The sequence below is a fragment of the Oratosquilla oratoria genome, chromosome 26, assembly GCF_046742065.1.
Source record: "Oratosquilla oratoria isolate Oo_2021 chromosome 26, ASM4674206v1, whole genome shotgun sequence".
Taxonomy (NCBI): Eukaryota; Metazoa; Arthropoda; class Malacostraca; order Stomatopoda; family Squillidae; genus Oratosquilla; species Oratosquilla oratoria.
In genome coordinates this window covers 26,863,958-26,871,888 of record NC_134802.1, presented here as the reverse complement: position 1 = coordinate 26,871,888, position 7,931 = coordinate 26,863,958, and positions in this window count along the sequence as shown.

Below are 7,931 nucleotides of genomic sequence, written 5' to 3'. Positions count from 1 at the left end.
TATATACGTTATTAGAATTTCTGTGAATATGTTCAGTTCAGTTGTATTTTTGTCTTGACAGTGATGATATATAGAAACTAGTCTTGAAAGGAAATTATATATGAGAAACAGTTTTATCTTCGGCAGAGGTTAAGCTTCTAGATTTCATAAAGTTAGAAATGAATATCTGTCGATTTTCTACGTAACAGTTTCGTATGGGAAATTGAATGCATTAATTTTAAGTAGTCAGTATCTTACGGAGTTTGATTATTTTCCTATGGATCAGTCACACAGTTTCTATTATCATTGGAGACAAATTTTCACTTAAAAATGACTGCTGATCAATTTTACCTCCTGCCCCTCCGATATAACAACTTTATAATTATCATTATCATTTTTATAATTTTCATCATCATCATCATCACTATCATTATTTCTATTACTATCATTATTACTAATATTATTCATCTATTCATTTATATTTTTCTTGCTTTATTATTATCACTATGATTTCACTATGATTTCGATGCTTTATTGCCTTCAAAGACAGAAATACTGGTTATTGTTGATAAGATACAGATGTTATATAACACTGATATCATCAGAACTTAATTGAATTGTGTTTCTTTTTTACACAGAATAAAAAATATTTAATTAATCAGAAGACCCTCACCTCCCCCCCAAAAAAAAAAATCAATCTACCAACACCTTGAACAGAAAATTAGTTTTGTCTAAGTAAAAAATATGGTAATGAGAAACAAGATGGAAAATTCTTGAAAGCTTTTCCAGTAGGATTAATTGTAGGATAAAGAATTGGATTTCATCACCAATACTGCATTTAAATAGACCAGCTAGGAGTTTGATCTAGCGAAGTAGGATGACAAAGCCTTGGAGGCATTTATAGTATTATTTGTAGAATGAAGAATAGGATTTTATGACCAATACTGCAATCAAAATAGACCAATTGATAAAGCAACGTGTCACCATGGCATGAGATAAACGTCTACCAAACTCAGAGCAATGTTACCAAAGACTTGAACGAAGAATTGAGAAACGAGCCGGAAGTGGCGTGGAAGGCCGTGAACCTCGTCTTATCTGTAATAACTGCATATAAGGTTATATTTTCTTGCCGCAGCTACGTACAGTGACAGCTTTCCGCGAAGAATTCACGAGCTTCAAGAAAAACGTTGCTGGCCTCGTTTGTCTTAGGGAACGTTTCACCAAGGAAGAGGCACTTTTCTCACACTAAGGACAATTTTGAACTTACAATTGCATGCCAACACCCACACCCGCACGCCCAATAAATTTGCCATCTCAGTGATCATTTATATGCGTTATATTCTCGGGTCACGTGATAATTAAACAAAGACATTCGTATAGTGAGAAATCGATTAATTTCTTAATGGTTTCAAATAAGAGGGAGGTAATGACACTGATTATAATTGTAAACTAGATTTTCTGTCGTCATATGTTTGTCAGGCTTATAATCTAGATTTGCAATGTGTATCATCCCTGCGCTGTGCCTTATTGCATTGCCCTTGACCCAAGCCGTGTGGCGGGAATTAGGGTTGGTCCATCCCCACAAGGTACTGCGAAGGGAGGGGGTGTTAAATGGGAGTTTATTGTGTGTGAAGTAAACGTTTTTGGTTTACTTACATCATTCAAGGTACGAGTATATGCAACAGTGCTGTGGCGCGTTTTGCTTTGAATCTTCATTACATAGTTACGGTTCTATTTCCATCACCTTATTGATTACAAATGAATTATAGCAACACACCATGCCAACACGAATACGTAATGAGTGTATAAAAATATGTATTTGTATGAATTAATAGACAGACATAGGAGGCAGAGGCAGATATAAAGGTAGGTAAATATATATTGAAGTCGATAAAAGGATAGATAATAGAGTTATAGAAAGGTGGATATAGAGAAAAGTGAAAAAGATGACCATATCAATCCATGTAACATTACTGGAGGGTTGAAAAAATGTAGAGTGGGTCCACAGTAATATTTCAGTTATTCATAGCGTAATTTCACTTCGAAATGGTTGTTATAACCGAGAATTTCATTTCTATAGTAGCCTACGCCATATTGAAACACTGGAAACAGAAATATTCACATAGGTTCTCTTATTTTGATAGTAATCATCAACTTTAGTGCTAACCTAATGGGAATCTGGTATTGTTTTTCGTCTATGGTACAATGTATATCGCTTATTTTGATAGCAATCATCAACTTTAATGCTAACTTAATAGGAATCTGGTATTTTTCTTCGTTTATGGTATATTGTATATCGAAAAATACATGCATAAACGGAGCTTTATGCATATATTTGAGAGTCGATAGTCACGCAGTCTGTGTTAATTCTGATTTTGAGAAGAGTGTGATACAAGTTTGTATTTCTCTCCATTAGCCCTATGTTCTTATATTACTTGCTATTAGAAATGCATTTTTTCTTTTGCTTACTCGTGGATATAACACAAGTCTCCAATTAGAAATATGTAATATTTTATGTTAGGGGGAAGTATTTTTAGGTATATCTAAATATACAACGTGCAGGTAAGCCTATTGTCTAATAGGCCTACACTTTGAAATCCTCTTATTTTTGGAATGTAATTATTATTGCGGGTCCACACGAATGGTTATGAAAAAAAATGGCTCATGGGTGTAATAAAGCATAAGAACCATTTATATAAACAGATAGATATTGGTGTAAATAAACATTTTATTGAAGTAATGAACTAAAAAAAAATTTGAACATAGGAGTTAAAAACAATTTTATGTTCAACGCCAGTGTCACAAGACATTACTATCAGAGCTCATATGACGAAAGTGAAATGTTTCTCAAAGACAAACCTATGAAACATTTTACCACAAAACTTATATCATTTTAACCACACCACACTTTGTATGTTTTATTTTGGTGAACGATATACAATTGTGTTTAGATTAGAAAAGAAACTCCGATGTGAAAAAGTTAAGACAGTCTCTCGTAACTTAATCGTCATGATAACGTAATACATGGGTTTTCATCCACGACTGTCTCCGACAACGCCACAATCGTGGCGTTATTTTGAGTGGTTTTTCATGGTGGTGAACACCATCATTAAAACCCCTCGTGACAACATGATTGCGAGGTCATAACGTTGTGAGAGATAAAATCTTGACTGCGTAAACGCACACTTAATCTACTTAAAAACAAATGATTCAATTCAACCTTAAGAAGAGTTTCTAGATTGAAGGGGATAAAAATTCTTTTTACATTTAGCTTCACGTAATTTTATTAACTTTTTCTTATTCTAATTTCTTAAATCCATCATGGCTGAATGAATGATTATCTATTATTTTTCTTACTTTTTAAATTTATAGAATATTCCTAGGTGTATAGAATCAATAACTAATAACCAAAATGAATATGACAGTGGTGTCCATGATGCGAAAAAAGAATATCTAATGCGAAATATATTTGATAATGATAGGTTCATACGAGTGTTCTTCAATAGATTTATATTGCATTGAGCGAAATTATAGTCTATCACATATTTAGAGGTACCTATGAGTTATTTGATCAATTATGGCTCTGTTATGAAGCGACTGACATAGATTAGCAAGAGATGCAATAGTGTATGTTCAAGCCCTGCACTAGAAAATACATTTGTCTAAACGTCAAACACAATGGTTCTAAGCTCACTTAAGGCCAGAAAGGGCCATAATCTTAATTAGGAAAAACATCTTGGACCACCTTTTTTCAACAATGATAAAGAAAGAATAGAAAAGAATAATTTTGGTTAGAAACTTAATTTTTGCACACAAAATTTAGGAATGGTATAAAAAAGTAGAGAACTAAATTTTTTTTAACTGCTTTTTCGATTAAATAAGTATATGCGCCAATATACAGTTCATAATTAAATGTGTTAAACTACCTGTGGACCATCAAAAAATTATCAGGGACCAGCAAAGGTCTATGGCCCAGCAGCTGAGATCCACGGGTCTACCGGATCCTATGACACCACTCACACCCAGAGCATTGTAACGACAAGATGTGGCCAAAGCGCGTCGACTCAAGCATATGGTCTCTCCAGATACAAAAGAGAAATGTGTTCAGTGACAGACACACAGCTTTTGTCTATATAAAGACCAGAAATTACTTGATAAGATTAACGAGTGAAATATTGTGCCAAGAAGAAAGGCTTCATTTTCATATAGCGTTTCCCAAAAGCCGAGTATAAATAGGGATTTTGCTGGTTTGCTTCCTAACAAAAGCGGTGAGTCCATCTCCGAACAATAATCATGCTTTTTCTACAGACACTTTATACTCATGGGAATGGAACTTTAGAACAACCCCAAATCTACCCCTTACTCCCAAACCCCCAAACCCCTTGACCTTGCAGACTACCTACGCTTGAGGAAGGCCCCGGGTAATTCTGTTGCTTCAAACCAGAAGACCTGACCCTCCCTACTCTCGACTCTGACATGGGTACTCAGGAAAAGAATAAAAAATATAATAATAATAAGAATAAGAAAACAAAATAAGAAATAAATTCATCCATTGACTACTTCTCCTGTGTTTACAACATGACTGTTTTGAACATAAACGGTTCCCGGAACTTTGCATCTTCATTACATATCATTACAAGTGTAATAGTTCATAAAATATGCAAAAGTATATCCTAAAAATACGTAATTATTATCCATAGTACTAAACATACTAAATAAATATCATGGATATGAACACAGAGTCTACATTCATAATGTATGATAAATAAACTCAACATGCTAAAATACATACAATTTTAAATGTACAAATATGAGTTAGCACATCTTTTTTTAAATTCACTTAAGTACATATAGAAAGTCAACACTATATTCCGAATTCTGACAACAGTCCCGCTTCGGAAAAATTCAAGCGTATTGGTTGATAAAAATGTATTAAAAATTATATTCCTTTTCAGTTTTAGCCAAAGGTATAAAATAGGGTTAATCTACGGCTATTGTAGAAGCAAAACATGTTTATGTTGGCTTCCTGCATATGTTTTCAGTTAAGTGAGAAAAAGTGTAGATTTTGTGTCTAGATATGAGCAAAATGTATATATTTTTGTTTGCGTATTTGCGTTGCGCGCGCGCGTGTGTGTGTGTGTGTGTGTGTGCGTGTATGTATGCGTGTATGTATGCGTGTATGTATGCGTGCATGTATGCGTGTGTGCATGTGTGTGTACATGTGTGCGTTTATACGTATATATATATATATATATATATATATATATATATATGTGTGTGTGTGTGTGTGTGTGTGTGTGTGTGTGTGTGTGTGTGTGTGTGTGTGTGTGTGTGTGTCTGTGTGTGTGTCTGTGTGTGTGTCTGTGTGTGTGTCTGTGTGTGTGTCTGTGTGTGTGTCTGTGTGTGTCTGTGTGTGTCTGTGTGTGTGTGTGTCTGTGTGTGTGTGTGTGTGTGTGTGTGTGTGTGTGTGTGTGTGTGTGTGTGTGTGTGTGTGTGTGTGTGTGTGTGTGTGTAAAAGAGCGTGTGTAAGCGTTTATATATGTGCGCGCGCGCGCGAATTCGTGTACCTGAAAGTGAATACATACATAGTTGTGGCCGTACGTACGTGTGTGTGTGTGTGTGTGTGTGTGTGTGTGTGTGTGTGTGTGTGTGTGTGTGTGTGTGTGTGTGTGTGTGTGTGTGTGTGTGTGTGTGTATTCACCTTGGTCTTTTCACCTTGGTCTTTGGATCACGTGTTGGACCTGTGATCGATGGCTATTTCCCTCCCGGAAGAGAGTTTAGAGTTCGTATGACCGATCAGTGGGTAATGCTATGACCTCACACACACACACACACACACACACACACACACACACACACACACACACACACACACACACACACACACACACACACACACACACACACACACACACACACACACACACACACACACAACTCCCCGCCCACGAGACTCAGAGTAACGACCCGAAGCGCAGCGATACCGAAATAATTCCGGCCCTGGGCAGGATTCGAACCAGATACTGCGGGCACCACCGCGCTGGCAGTCCAGTGCTCTACCAACTGCGCCACCGAGTCGTGTGTGTGTGTGTGTGTGTGTGTGTGTGTGTGTGTGTGTGTGTGTGTGTGTGTGTGTGTGTGTGTGTGTGTGTGTGTGTGTGTGTGTGTGTGTGTGTGTGTGTGTGTGTGTGTGTGTGTGTGTGTGTGTGTGTGTGTGTGTGTGTGTGTAAGTGTGTGTAAGTGTGTGTAAGTGTGTAAGTGTGTGTGTGTGTCTGTGTGTTTGAGTGTCTGTGTGTGTGTGTGTGTGTGTGTGTGTGTGTGTGTGTGTGTGTGTGTGTGTGTGTGTGTGTGTGTGTGTGTGTCTGTGTGTCTGTGTGTCTGTGTGTCTGTGTGTCTGTGTGTCTGTGTGTCTGTCTGTGTGTGTGTGTGTGTGTGTGTGTGTGTGTGTGTGTGCGTGTGTGTGTGCGCGTGTGCGCGCGTGTGCGCGTGTGCGTGTGTGTGCGTGTGTGCGTGTGTGTGTGCGTGTGTGCGTGTGTGTGTGCGTGTGTGTGCCTGTCTGCATGTGTGTCTGTGCAAGTGTATGTGCGCGTGCGTGTACGTGTGCGTGGGTGAATGCGTGCGTGGGTGAATGCGTTCGTGTACGCACGCTCGGTTGTGTGTGTTTGTGATTGTGTGTGTGTATGTGTATATTCGCTGTATGTATGCGTTTTCCTTGTACGTTTTGATGAAGTAAATATTTGTTATGAAAAACAAAACAAAAAACTAACACTCACCGCTGGAACTTTTCTTTCATTTATCTTCTTTCGTTTATTTCTGAAAGTGTTATGTTCTGGTTGCCATGACTTCAGAGTGTACTAGTGACCAACATATAAACACTTCAAAGAAGATCGAGTGTTTCGATACTTTTATATGATTTCTGATTCCATTAACTGATATCTTAAAGTTTCTATATGTTGGCGAAAAGTTCAGACATGTCTATTTGTCATTGCTCTAGATTTGTAATTCATAGCCCTTTTATTTTGAAGGTGTCTTCTAATGCATATAACTTGATGTGAACTGCGCACTTTTCATAATGCATGTGTATCATTCGAATAATGTAAACAGTGAGGTAGGAAATATATTTCTAAATAGATATTTAAGTATTCAAGTTGATAAAGCTTAAATTAGTTAGTTAATCAAATTACTAATTAAACAAGTAAGTAGTCAAAAACAAATAAAGAATTATGAATTAATGATGAAACATTATGTCAAGTTGAAGAAGGTGGAAAAAAAAGACACGAGACTAGCTCCCATTTTATTCCTGACCGGTTTCGCCCTAAGCTTCTTAAGGCGAAACCGGTCAGGAATAAACTCGGAACTAAACCCGTTTTTTTTTATACGTTTTTCTTACAGACACATTAATAAATATACATGAATGAATGAATTGATAAGCGTATAAATAGATAAATGTATGCATAAAAGCACCTCATCACAATAAAAGGACTATTGCAACAATGAATACACACATGTAACTAAGCAAGTCATCCAGTTTTATGTGCATGAATTGTCATGTTTGCGTTTGTCTTCAATAGTATATCTTGTTTTTACCTACCGTGGACGTCAATGTGATATGCAATCTTGCTTATTTTTTCCTGGGAATCTTGGTAGACATTCCTGGTAATAAATCCTTTGTACGTACACCACACATATCATACAAACACTATTAAGTTTAATTGTTCCCTTTTTTTTTTGGTGGGGGGGAGAAAAAATATAAGTATTTTCAGTTCACTTTCTTCTTCGAACACTTGTGGTCAAATGGAATAATTCTTCCGTGAAGGAACGCTGTAAAGGAAGCGACCAATAAAAACACAGCTATTCAAACGCTTACCTGATTGGTTCTCCACTTTGGCTGGTGTATCTACGACAATTATGGGAAAATGACTGGTGTTGTCAAGCTAACCAAGGCACAGATA